General features: G+C 45.3%; 2 long non-coding RNA genes and 2 other non-coding genes across 4 annotated transcripts; all 4 read left to right on the top strand.

The window, feature by feature from the left end:
* The first annotated feature begins 2,042 nt into the window (after positions 1-2,042).
* LOC136509649 (uncharacterized) lies at positions 2,043-4,067 on the top strand. The gene is made up of 3 exons (XR_010772412.1): positions 2,043-2,534; positions 3,248-3,349; positions 3,784-4,067. It is a non-coding gene; the product is annotated as an uncharacterized lncRNA (long non-coding RNA).
* A 1,797-nt stretch (positions 4,068-5,864) lies between these two features.
* Positions 5,865-5,950, top strand: LOC136509761 (small nucleolar RNA SNOR75). The gene has a single exon (XR_010772500.1). It is a non-coding gene; the product is annotated as a small nucleolar RNA SNOR75 (small nucleolar RNA).
* A 301-nt stretch (positions 5,951-6,251) lies between these two features.
* On the top strand, positions 6,252-6,338 carry LOC136509772 (small nucleolar RNA SNOR75). Its single transcript, XR_010772512.1, has one exon. It is a non-coding gene; the product is annotated as a small nucleolar RNA SNOR75 (small nucleolar RNA).
* Positions 6,339-12,007: 5,669 nt separating this feature from the next.
* Positions 12,008-12,486, top strand: LOC136508888 (uncharacterized). Its single transcript, XR_010772138.1, has 3 exons — positions 12,008-12,111; positions 12,191-12,259; positions 12,353-12,486. It is a non-coding gene; the product is annotated as an uncharacterized lncRNA (long non-coding RNA).
* Positions 12,487-12,871: the final 385 nt, after the last annotated feature.

Genomic DNA, 12,871 nt, shown 5'->3' with positions numbered 1-12,871 from the left:
AACCGGGACTAAAAGGCCACCCTTTAGTCCCGGTTGGTGTTACCAACTGGGACTAAAGGTTGAAGGACCTTTAGTCCGGGTTGGTAACACCAACCAGGACTAAAAGGTTGACCTTTAGTTCCGGTTTTAGGCTCCAACTGGGACTAAAGGTGGCATGCTGCGAAAGCCTGCCAGGACAGGAGCCTTTAGTCCCGGTTGGTAGCTCCAACCGAGACTAATTCTCCCTCTACTCCCGGACGCAAAAAATATCGAGACTAAAGCCCAAAATCGAAGTAGATGAAAGGTCATTTCTCTACTAGTGTTGGCTACACTCCCAATGTGTTGCCTACAAGTCCGAAGAGACAGAGGTGTCCGAGGGATCCTTACACTCCTGGGACTTAGTTGGTTATGTCAAACTTATGTCGAACAAATATTGTCGTCCGAAACTTATGTCGAACAAATGTTATGTACGAAACTTATGTCGTCCGAAACTTAGTTGGTTATGTCGAACTTATGTTCGAAACTTGTAAACTTGCGCACGGACTCCATTTATTTGCTTCATATTCGTTTCAATGCGTCGCGGCACCACTGCCGGCGAGATTAACTAGCAACTAGTTCGGGAGCGGGTAGTCTCGGCGTATCTTGCCACCGGTGGCCGGCGTGTTGGCCTCGATCCTCCCGAGCTTGGTCATCGCCGCCATGAAATCGCCGAAGAAGGCACCCTGGTTGAACACGTAGTAGTCGACCGTGCTGCGTAACCTCATGTCGGAGTAGAGCACATGGTAGAAGGCGTTGTGGAAGCCCACTGGCGAGGGGTCGAGGAAGGCGAAGGCGTTGGGGTCGGAGTTGCAGGTGCCGTTCAACTACGATGCGCCGTTCATTGCAATTGAGGCGGGTCTTCTGTCTGCGTCCATGTCCTGCCGCCCCTTGGGCTATGGCGCGTCAGTGCCGCGCCGTGGGCTATGGCAGTGCCGTGCCAAGACCGGTGGCGCGGCAGACCCTGCCACGTCACCGGTCAGCGCCCCGGTCGTCGCCACGTCACCCCTCTCGCCGCGCCACCATGCATGGCGCGGCACAGGCTTTTCGCCGCGCCATGGCAACAGGCGTAGCCAAAAGTGTTAGTTTTGAAAGAAAAAATTAAACAGTGTTAGATTTAAAATTAGTTTACAAAAAGTGTTAAAAAAAATCCTTTTTTGTCTAGGTTTAGATTGACCGGTGAAGCTTAGACACCAAGGTCTAATTAAATTTTGTTCCTATTTTCTTTATAATATTTAGTATTTTGTTTTTTAGTCTTCTTTTGTATTGTAAAATAAACATTTTTTTGGTTATTGTCTATGTTCTCTTTTTATATATATTTCATCATGTATGATTGTTATCGGCTTAAATAGCCCCCCCCCCCCCCCCCCCCCTAAGGAGCAAATAAACAGCGAGACGACGACTGTCCTGTAAATGTAAATTAATTAAATATAGTCTCCTCATTCGTGGTCAAATTATTGCGTACAGTAATAAAGTTGCCTCACTTTCAAGAGACATAGTAGCACACTACACCACCCGGATGATTGTATTTGTTTCGTGCGATGGCTTGTAGATTACTCTTATGTACTATCCACATGGATTTATTTTCATGAATCTTTAATTCACTACGTGAAAAAGGGTTTATAGCAACGGCACGAATTTTTTATAGGGGCGGCTCAGTGGCGTGCTCAGAAAGCCAGAGACCAGCCGCCCGTACAAATGGAACAGCACGGGCGGCTGGTGATACGAGCCGCCCCTACAAGTGGGTCTGATTTGTAGAGGCGGCTCACTCACCAGCCGCCTCCGGTGTTTCTATTTGTAGGGGCGGCTGGTGATTGAGCCGCCCCTACAAATACCCCACGTACAGTGAATAAGTCATCCACCCAAAAATATCTGCAGCCCTCCTCCTTTCTCTCTCTCCGTCTCGACTCTTCCATTCCCCTCCATCTCTCTCTCTCTCTCCCTCGCTCGGATGGCCACGGCTCTTCGCCCGCCCGCGCGGCGCGGCAGCCCCCCCCCCCCCCCCCGCGCCGGCCGATGAGCTCTAGACCCGCGGGATCTCGGTCAGCGCCACGGCTCGCTCGAGCACTGCCCTGCGTCGCGGGATCTCGGTCAGCGCCCGCCCCCAACCCTTACCCTAATGGCGTCACACCCCAGCACAGCGGGATCTCAGTCCTGGCCGGCACCCAATCGTTGATCTACGGCGAAGCGACGTCGATCCGTGATCGGGCAGCATCAATCCGAGGACGGGCGGCCTTGATCCATGGTCTGGCGTTGTCGATCCGTGGTCGGGTACCCTGGATTGACGACCAAGCGACCTCGACGGCGGCGCGGAGAGACCCCCCTGCTCCTTCCTAAGGCAGCGGCCGCCATGGAGGGCCACCAGCACTCAAGCCCCCAGGAGAACCCACATCCCGTCGTGTCTTCCCCTTCTGGGCGCCAGTCCCGACTCGGTGACTACCAACCTCGGCACCCTGCGGCGGCGGCGGCGCAACCTAGCAGCTGGCGCGAGCAAGCGACTGAATGGGGGCAGAACAAAGGTATGAGATCCGACTAGTAGATCGGGTAGTCTCCTCGTCTGCCCTACGGCTGGTAGCCAGCAAGCAATTGGTAGATTGATTTCGAGGTCCATAGCCATGCGTTCTTTGCTAGTGATTACTAGATTGATTTGTGATGCGCGAAGCGTGCCTAGGATGCAGAGTACCTGTTCTGCAAGCATCTGCCTTGTATGAATCATGTAGATTTGCATAGGAAAAGTTCACTATTTTTTTTTTTTTGCCAATTACTCTTCAATGAACTAGTTTAGATTGCAGTAATAGTATGGCTCACCTAGTGTTGTTTAGATTGCTTGGGCTGTGACGTCACACATACATAAATGAATGATGACTCCTTATGATGAGAAACAAGTTTTACTAGTTGTATGACATGCCATCTAACTATAAAAATATGTGAACACGTATTGCTGATGTTGAACATATATAAAGATATGCTTGCGACACAGCTGTGATGGGATCATGCAAGGCAGCTGCATGAAAGAGATGGTTTGTGACTACCAACTTTTAATTTTAGATGCAAGATAATAAAAACAATCATGTACTGATTCCATCCTTCTGTCAATTGGAATTACACGATATTCCAGAGTGTAAATGCTCAGATATACGTGATTCCAGCAAACTTATGACTGATTAGATTTGTTTCCTGAGATTTTTTTTCCAGATTGGTAAGTATAAAGTATTTTTATTTGGATTCACAGATTAATTCGCTACCTTCTATCGGAATGACTTGTTGTATCACTGAATCCACTCCACATGCATCGCTGACAAAGTGGAAGATTATCAATAGCCTGCATGGTCAGGTCAGTATCCAGTGTTGGAGTGCTCCTTTTTCTGCTATAACTTATGCACAGGTGATTGTATTTCTTGCAAAAATAGAACATGAATGCTACTTGTTTTGCAAAGCTTATCATGCTAGTCTCTTTTCCATTTTGATTCAGCTAATGCTTCAAATTAACTATGCCATCACTATTTTTTTCTTATATATTGGAAATACTCATGGGTGCAAAGACAATTCTTTATTCTTTGTGAAACATAATATACTAGTTATAGGAACTAGGAAGCAATGGATCGGATATCACACTGAGCTGATCGTGTAAGCATGTTTGTTCGCATTGGCACCTGCCATGCTGTGCCATGTTTGTTCGTATTGGCACCTGCCATACTTTCACAACTCACAGCATCCTGCTTGCCCATTTTCAACGAAATTCTGATACCTTTTTTTTTTGTGGTGTAGATGCCGGAAGCAAGTGTGGGATTATTGCTCAGGAATGGGAGGAAACCTGCTGACTTGTAGAGGAAGAGAGATGGGCTACACAGGGTACAATGCATGTGGCAATGGTTTACATGCATTTCCATCTGTCATTTGTTTGTTTTTTTAAGCGAAACCATCTGTCATTTGTTCCTTCTGATACTTGGTATCTGTGCAGCTTGCGTTTAGAAGTGTTCACAAGGTGAATATTTCAGAAGTTTCTTTTTTCCGGGACATAAATTTGGGTTTCCTGATTGTGCTGTTATCTATGATAATTAAAGGCATTGAGCATACTAGTTAGCATTTTTTAGTTGACTTGATATTTTTTTATATTTGATTTGATATGTATTACTACAATTCGCATTTGGAAGACATGTCATGGAATATTTGATATAATTTGGTATAAATAAATGTGTATTGTCATTGAGTTTCAGTACAATCGCAGAAGAAGATAAGTCATGATGAAAAATATATGTTCTGGTCGAATTTGAATTGTAAATTTAATTTTTTTGGCGGAAAAATGATTTATAGGGGTGGTCGTTACTGTAGCCGCCCCTACAAATTGATTTGTAGGGGCGGCTGGTGTTCCCAGACCGCCTCTATAAATTGATTTGTAGGGGCGGCTACAGTATCAACCGCCCCTACAAATCGATTTGTAGGGGCGGTCTGGGAACCGCCCCTACAAATGCATGATTTGTAGCCACCCTTTTATAGGGGCGGCTGGCAAAACCGCCCCTACAAACAGTTACTAGCCGCCCCTAAAAACATTTCTCTACGTAGTGATTGTACGTTGGCTGTATTTTCTATATCGATATTGATTATTTTGGTCATATCTGAATCTGATTTGATGATGCAAGAGCTAGAACGAAAGAGGTGCATGTTGCACAAGCGCTATCAGTGCTCAAGTGCCATTCTCCCAGCCGTTCTCCACTTGTTCCACTTTTCCGGTGATATCCGGCCGACGAGATGTTGACCCGTAGATGACCCGGTGAAACCATGCACATACGATGCTATTGATGGCTGGCGAAGGGACCAACATATCACACACAATCTTTATACGGCACGCGCGCATGTGTTACTGTCGAGTTCCAACATGTACACGAACATGTGTCAACGTACGTATGGTTCGACGAGGCAATTAACATCGGCGTGCGTCGGTGTCTGTTCACGGCAAGTTGAGGGCGGCCCACTACGTGAAAAACAGTTTGTAGCAATGGAGCTATTTTTTTAAGGGGCGGCTGGCATTGAGCAGCCCCTACAGTGGCGTGCTCGGGCTCCAGCACAGCAGCCGCCCCTACAAATGGCACAGTAGGGGCGGCTAATAATACGAGCCGCCCCTACAAATACGTCGATTTGTAGGGGCGGTTGGTATGTAGAGACGGCCCGATGTATAATTCATCCCATTCAACGGTTTTTGAACCGACACTATGCGGCCCGATGTATTCCAGCCATTGGATGAACCCCTGATGAATCAGAGCCATTGGATCGAAAACACAAGTATATAAGCACCTCTTCATCCCTCCCGGCCCAAACCCTAACCTCCTACCCTCTCTCAGCCACCCACGTCCACCCTCCCTCCCTCGGCCGACATCACAACTCTCTCTTTCTCGAGCGCACGCGCAGATCAAGCACGGGGCCCCCTTCGATGGCGCGCGAGGGCACACCCCTCTGGCAGCGGCGCGTAGCCTAGGGCGGCAGGGCGGCGGCGCATAGCCCGGATGGACGTGGAGCGTGGTCCCTTCGGCGGCGGCGTAGCGGCGCGGGGTTTCTCCGGTGGCGGCGCGGGGCCTGGAGCCCGGATCGACGCGGGGCGCGGCTCCTTTGGCGGCATCACGAAGGTAATCACTGAGATCTCGTGATGGGTTCCGGTTAGGTTTTTGAGTGAATTTCTGAAATCCGACGAAACTAGAAAACAAGCGTGGTGATGCCGCGCACTTGCTTGTGCTGGGCTAGCCAGCGATACGTGGGTGTGGGGAAACGAACTTGATTGAATAACCTTTAGATGGGGGCTAAACATCAACCTTATATCCAGATGCGAAGAATTAGAATATGTTGTGTTCTCTCATTCTCTGTGATGAGTAAACAGATGACGAGTCCGATTTAATCCATTCCATTATACCATGAGGACAATTGAGGCATTTGTCTGAGAGAACACAACAGTGTTTCTGTAGTGTTGCATATATTTCACATGATGAATTGCTGGATAAGAAATTTCTCAATCTGAATGCCAACATTCTGTCCATGTATGTACTGATTATTTTAAAGTTTCCCTAGATTCCAATCGAACAATTATGTTGATTGCTAGGACAGTGCAAATAAGTTGAGTTGCTAATACAATCAAATCATCTCCTACTATTGTTGTAATTTGTTGTACTTAATTGAATGACCTTTAGATTCAGATGGGGCCTAACATCGAATCTTAACCCTATGTGAAGAATTAGAATATGTGGTGTTCTCTGTGATGAGCAAACAGGTGACGAGTCTAATTTAATGCATTCCATTATACCATGGAGGACAATCAAGGCATTTGTCTGAGGGAGTGCAACAATGTTGCTCTAGTGTTCTAGTGTTTGATTGTTTTTATCTCGTTACAAGGAACCTATTAAGGATTTTGTACCGTTCAGACAAGGGGGGCTAGTGATTAAAGATGTTGTTGGAAATAATCCTGTGTGTCTAGGTGCATGCTAATGTCTAGGTTCATAGCATTTACTTTAGTTAAATTTCAGCATGGAGTAATAGTAGGAATAGGCTGATTATATATAATTGGGTAATATTCTGCGTTAGTTAGGAGGCTATCATAGCCTGATTTGTAGCAAACATTTGGCTAAGTAGAAGAGAACAGAAAAGGCAAAGTCATTCCAGCCACCAAACACCACTTGTGCTCGTGTGTGTTTCTTGTGTATGAGTTCCTTGTGTCCGGTTAGAGGCCAAAAAAAATGAATATGAGTTCAGTTTGTTGTCATTCATGTCCTAATTTCTTTCGTTACAGATGTGATCTTTTAAACCTATTTTATTTCAAGTTAACTTTGACCATCGCTAAATTTAAATTATCTTGCAGCCGTGTTCTCAGCCTATTCTGTAATTCATTCACTTTGTGGTCACGTAGGGATATAAGTTTGGCTCTGAGAAGGCTAGCACATTGAACACATATGCTGCAATTAAGTCTGATGGCGTCCAGGGAGTTCCTCCCCGGCGGCTACATCCTCGGTGTCCATACATCCACTCTGGTGAGCTCGAACAGCCAAACCTAACTCAATTGGGTCAACCATGTTTAGTTGACAGTAGCACTAGATCAATAGCACGCACACGTGCAGGCACACTCAGTTGCATGTGTGTTGACAGTAGCACTAGATCAATAGCAGGCACACTTGCTGGCACAATGTTTTAATTGGAGTTAAAGAATTAAAAAAATAATGTCCAATATATTTAGATAGACGAATCTTGTATACTGATGTTTCATTGGTAATTAAAAAAAGAATAATATTGAGGCACATCTTGCAAGCCATAAGCTTTCTGCCGATTATAGCAACAACATCAAAATTGAAGGATTTTTTTTCTAAACTTAGACAACAAAGAGTCAAAGACTATTTAGTATAATCTGACATGGTTACATTGGCTTTGCGTACTACATGGATGCTGCAATTGACCTCCAAGTTTCTCTTCTTTTTTTCTCTGGCTCTGTGTTGATCTATGTCAGATACTCAGATGTACTTGCTGTAGTCTTATTTTAAATGCATTGGTCATTACAGAATATTACAAATTTTCATGATATTGGTTTACAATATAGCACCCCTCTTTCAAAATACTGCAAATCTCTGTTAAACTCAACCATCTAGCATGTATATGCAGTTCGTTATAGTAAACCACTTAGTAAGGAGTTACTATAATCTCGTAAATCAGCATAGTAATATATATATAGTAACTCCTTACTAAGTGGTTTACTATGACGTTATGATAAATATCCCCATGTGTTATAGTAACCCAACTATCGTAAATATGTATTAACATTATCGTAAATTAGTATATAAAATTATCGTAAATGGATGTGGCTACATAATAACTTATTTTGTAGTTGGCTACTGAATATACTCTCCCTATATATATATATATATATATATATATATATATATATATATATATGTGTGTGTGTGTGTGTGTGTGTATGTGTTTTCGGTCGAATTTGAATTTTAAATTTGATTTTTTGGGGGGGAAAATGTACTTGCAAACAGGTATTATAGGGACGACCGGTACTACAGCCGCCCCTATAAATTGATTTGTAGGGGCGGCTAATAACACTAGCCGCCTCTGCGAATCGATTTGTAAGGACGGTCTGTGAACCGCCCCTACAAATGCATGATTTGTAGAGACGGGATGGTAGGAGCGGCTGGCCGAGCCACCTCTACAAAGCCTCACCGTATTCGAAACTGAATCCGTTTCGAGGGGTTGAGATCTATCCGTATCTGAGTCCGGATATCCAACATCAGATACCGTATCCGTATCCGAATACTCAAATCACATATTTATGATGTCGATATCCAATCGTATCCTATCCGACATAGTTGACACTATCCGTATTCGAATCCGAATCCGGACAGAAATATGAAAACAAATGTGATATCGGTGATATCCGTCCGTATCCGATCCGTTTTCATCCTTACAAAGAAGTAAATTTTTTTTTCTCGGCCGCACCGCCCCGCCTCCCTCCTCCTTTTTCCCGCACCCGCACCTCCCTCCTCCGCACTCCCTCCTCCTTCCTCTTACGCACTGCACCTCCCTCCTCCTCCTTCCTCCTCCGCACCGCACCTCCCTCCTCTGCACACCCTCCTCCTTCCTCCTCTGCACCGCACCTCCCTCCTCCTCCTCCTTCCTCCTTTTTCCCGCACCCGCACCTCCCTCCTCCTCCCTCCTCCGCACCGCCCCGCCTCCCTCCTCTTTTTTCCCGCACCCGCACCTCCCTTCTCCGCTCCCCTGGTGGCCAGAGTGCCCTTCTCCCCCGACGTGCTCCATCGCCGCTCGCTCCTCCCCCGAGCTGCTCCAAAGGCGGCCGGCGCGCCCTCCTCCCCTGAGCTGCTCCACCAGCGGCGGCGCAACCCCGGCGGCCGGCGCACCCTCCTCCCCCATCTCCTTCTCTGATGAGCGTGGTGGCCGGATCTACCGCTGGTGGGTGGATCCACGACCGTGGTGGCCGGATCCACGCCCATGGTGGCCGGATTCACCGTTGGTGGCTGGATCCACCAAAGGTGCATTCGGATCAAGCATGCCCCGGCAGGAGGCCCTAGCTTCGGCACCGGCGGGAGGCCCCAGCTTTGGCACCGGCTGGCGGGTGGGATGGAGCCACCACGGCGCGGATCCGACGGAGAGGTGTCCTCTGACTGCGGATCCGGTCGGTTGGATCCCGGTGGCGGTGGATCCTTGGATCTGATGACAGGCTCCATGGCGGCGGCCCCTCCCCTCACCTTCTTCTTCTCCCGGTCGGCCGATGGCTGTGGTGGTGGTGGTGGCTGTGGTGGTGGTGGTGGTGGCCGGCGCACCCCAGGCTTGGATGGTGGCGGCGGGCGTGGATGGCGGCGGCGGTGCTGGTGGTGCAGGCCTGGATGGCGGCGTGCCTTTTTTTATTTTATTTTTTGAAAAAAAAAGTTTGCCAAGTATTTTTTTTTGCACTCGGCAACGACTTTGTCGACTGTCCGACAAAAAACACTCGACAAAGTTTGTTTGCTGATAAAAATTCGCCGAGTGTCGTTTGCCGTGTGTCACACTCGGCAAACCCTTTGCCGAGTGTTGTTTGGGCTTTGCCGAGTGCCAGGGGCACTCGGCAAATCTCCTGATTCCCGTAGTGACAGGGAAAGCTGAAACAAACATGGCCTTACTTAGCATGGGTCCCCTGATTTTATTTTCGCAAATGGGAATTAAGATCCTTTTGCATTTTGGCACTCCTAGGGCAAGGAAAATTCCCACCCAACCAAATATCGGCTCATGTTTGAGACAACATAGGTCCATCCCTTTATTAATCTCTTCCGATCTGAACGTTCTTTCCGGCCAGCAACGCAGCCAAAAAAAAGTCCGAGCCATTCTCACTATGGCCCTGTTCGCTTGTCTTATGAGCCGTACTATTTCAGCGAACAAACAGTGTTTTTCTCTCACAACAAATCAATGAACAGTACTTTCAGCCAATGGTTAAATATTTATCTAAAAATATATTGTCACATTGGTGCTCTGTATCCCATCAACATGGCTAGCCCAGACACAGCAAACTAATCACGCCCTAGTGCGTCCACAAGAAATGTAATTCTCATTTTCCGAGGAGTTAAATAGTTCAAACTTTGACTAAATTTATATAAAAATGTACAAACATTGATGATACAAAATAAGTACCATAAGATTAGTTATAAAATATATTTTTATAAAAAAATTATTTGAAGACATAAATGCTAATATTATTTACTATAAATTTAGTCAAACTTGAGTTACTTTGACCTACACGAATCTATTAATTATATTTTTTCATGACAAATGGAGTATTTAATAACGTGAAGGAGAGAGGACAGTAAAAAGTGTCGCTGGCGACGAGTTCAGCTCACACGTTTCCCGGTGAATTTACTATCTCTGGCTTGGTGACCACCTATTCCCGCCTATGTTGTGGGGTGGCAATTTTTTTCATTTATTTATTTCCACTTAGCCATCGAATTGGTTCCACGTTCCTTAAAGCAAGTATAATAATAATTGTCTTATAGCCAAGCAAATATTGATGTGGAGGAGGAAAGAGAGGAGAGAGAGAGAGGAGAGTTTAGCTCTCATGCAAGTACCAAGCTAGTTTAGCTCTCATGCAAGTACCAAGCTGGGCACCAAAGCGTATACAGATGGTGGGCCATACATTAAGTGAATATGAGGAGGATTAGGAAAGAGAAGGTGGGATATGGATAGAATTAATAATAAAAAAGTTTCTTATAGACAAATAAGATACCACTGTTATATAGCTTGACTCTTACAACTTGACTAATAGCGTAACACTTGGCTCTATTATTGGACTTGCTCTTAGGTCAATCTCAATGATGTTTCATGAGAGTTTTATGGGCATTAAATATACTGACATGGTTAGAAACTAAGGGCCTGTTTGGTTCCTTCCCCTCCTCCTAAAATTACTGTCACATCGAATGTTTGGACACATGCATGAAGTATTAAATATAGACTAATTACAAAACTAATTGTACAACTTACGACTAATTTGTGAGACGAATCTTTTAAACCTAATTAGTCCATGATTTGACAACGTGGTGCTACAGTAAACATATGCTAATGATAGATTAATTAGGCTTAAAAAATTCGTCTCGGAAATTAGCCTCCATCTATGTAATTGGTTTTGTAATTAATTTATATTTAATACTCCTTATTAGCCTCTAAACATTTGATGTGACATAAATTTTAGGAGCGACTAAAGAACCAAACACCCCCTAATGCAGAGTACTATAGTATATGTGACTGGGCTTACGCATGCATTATATTAATAAAGAGTTAGTTAGAGAGTACATGTTTCAATGACAACAGTACAATTGTCTCTCGTGTCGTTGGGTCTTCTCTGCAATCAAGTTCACTTTGACTTAATCACTAATACTTGGGACCGACCTGGTGCTATGTACTCCCTCCATACTTGTAAAGGAAGTCGTTTAGGACATGATTGTGCTTACCAAGGAGTGATTAATTAGGGGTATTTTTCCCTGTCTGCCTCTATTAAAAAACGGTTATGGGTGCATTCCATATGAGAAACAATCATAGTTCAGACGGCTAGTGCAGCGAGGCGTTGGCCCTGAGGACCCGGGTTCGATACCTGGCGGGCGCCATTTTTTTGTTACTGGCTTGATTTTGCATGGCATTGTTTGGCCCTGCGTGTCGCGTGCGCTATGGCTGCATGGCGTGCGGATTTGATTCTGCTGGGCGTGGTGCGCGCGCTGAGCCGGTTGAGCGCGTTTGTGCTCGCGTTTGGGCGTGCTTCTGGCCATGTTGGGCGCCATGTTTTCGTTGGTTTTTCACATGCAAACATTTTTAGCGGGGGCGCCACGGGATTCTAATTTTTGCGCTCGATAGCTCCGACGTTTGTGTTCCACCATGCCTATTTTAACGGAGTCTTTCCCCCGGCCTCTTCTCTTTCCATTACCATGCATCATCTCCTCACTTTCCCTCTCTTCTCTTCACTACTGCATGCAATGATTGATCCTAGAGTTGCTGGCTTTGATCTGAATGTTCGCTTAGAAGAAGATGACAACGGCAATCTTGCCTTCGATCTCAACGAGCCAATATTGGAGTCCGGCAACGACAATGGTAATCACCTCTCTTGTTTGAGTTTGGTGTTTCCCTCAAGCGCCATCTTTTTTGATTTTTTTGTTTCATTTTTGGACAGGATTTGATTTGAACTTGCCATTAGATGAATATGGTGCAGTTGACTTTGATTACATACAAAACCTCGCTGGTAATTTTTTTTTCAGTTTGTTCTTTCCTTTTTTTATTACTTTTTAATTAATCCGTGGCTAACCAGAAGAATGTTCTTTTTTTCTTTTAATAGAACAAGATGTTGAGGTTCCCATTGAAGTACACCATAGAAGGAAGGACATGACAGAAGAAGTCACAAGACAAGTGTACCAAGCATCGTTGGCTAGAAACAAGAATGGGACACTAGGCAAGAAGGATACAAGAATTGTTGTCGATCAATTTGGAGTGCACATTTGGTAGTTCAGCGCTTATGGAAGCGAGGTAAACACCTACTTGCACATAACATTCCTGTTGTGGTTGCAAGTAAAAAGAAGGGTAGATGTGGCCGCAAGGCAGTCCCTCTTGATTTGGAACAATTGCGCAACATTCCTCTCAAACAAAGAATGATCATAGAAGATGTGTCTAGTAAACTTGGTATGAGCAAAGCTAGGATACAAAGGTATTTGAAAAAAGGTTTGCTTAGGCGTCACTCTAGTAGCATCAAACCATACCTCACAGATGCTATCAAGAAGACTAGGTTGAAGTGGCGTGTTGACATGATTGAGCAGGGTTTGCTTGATGATCAAAGATTTAAGGATTTTTTTTTGATTTT

The sequence above is a fragment of the Miscanthus floridulus genome, chromosome 15 (genome assembly GCF_019320115.1).
Source record: "Miscanthus floridulus cultivar M001 chromosome 15, ASM1932011v1, whole genome shotgun sequence".
Lineage (NCBI taxonomy): Eukaryota > Viridiplantae > Streptophyta > Magnoliopsida > Poales > Poaceae > Miscanthus > Miscanthus floridulus.
The sequence above is the reverse complement of the archived record's forward strand: the minus strand, read 5'-3'. Positions and strand labels throughout refer to the sequence as shown.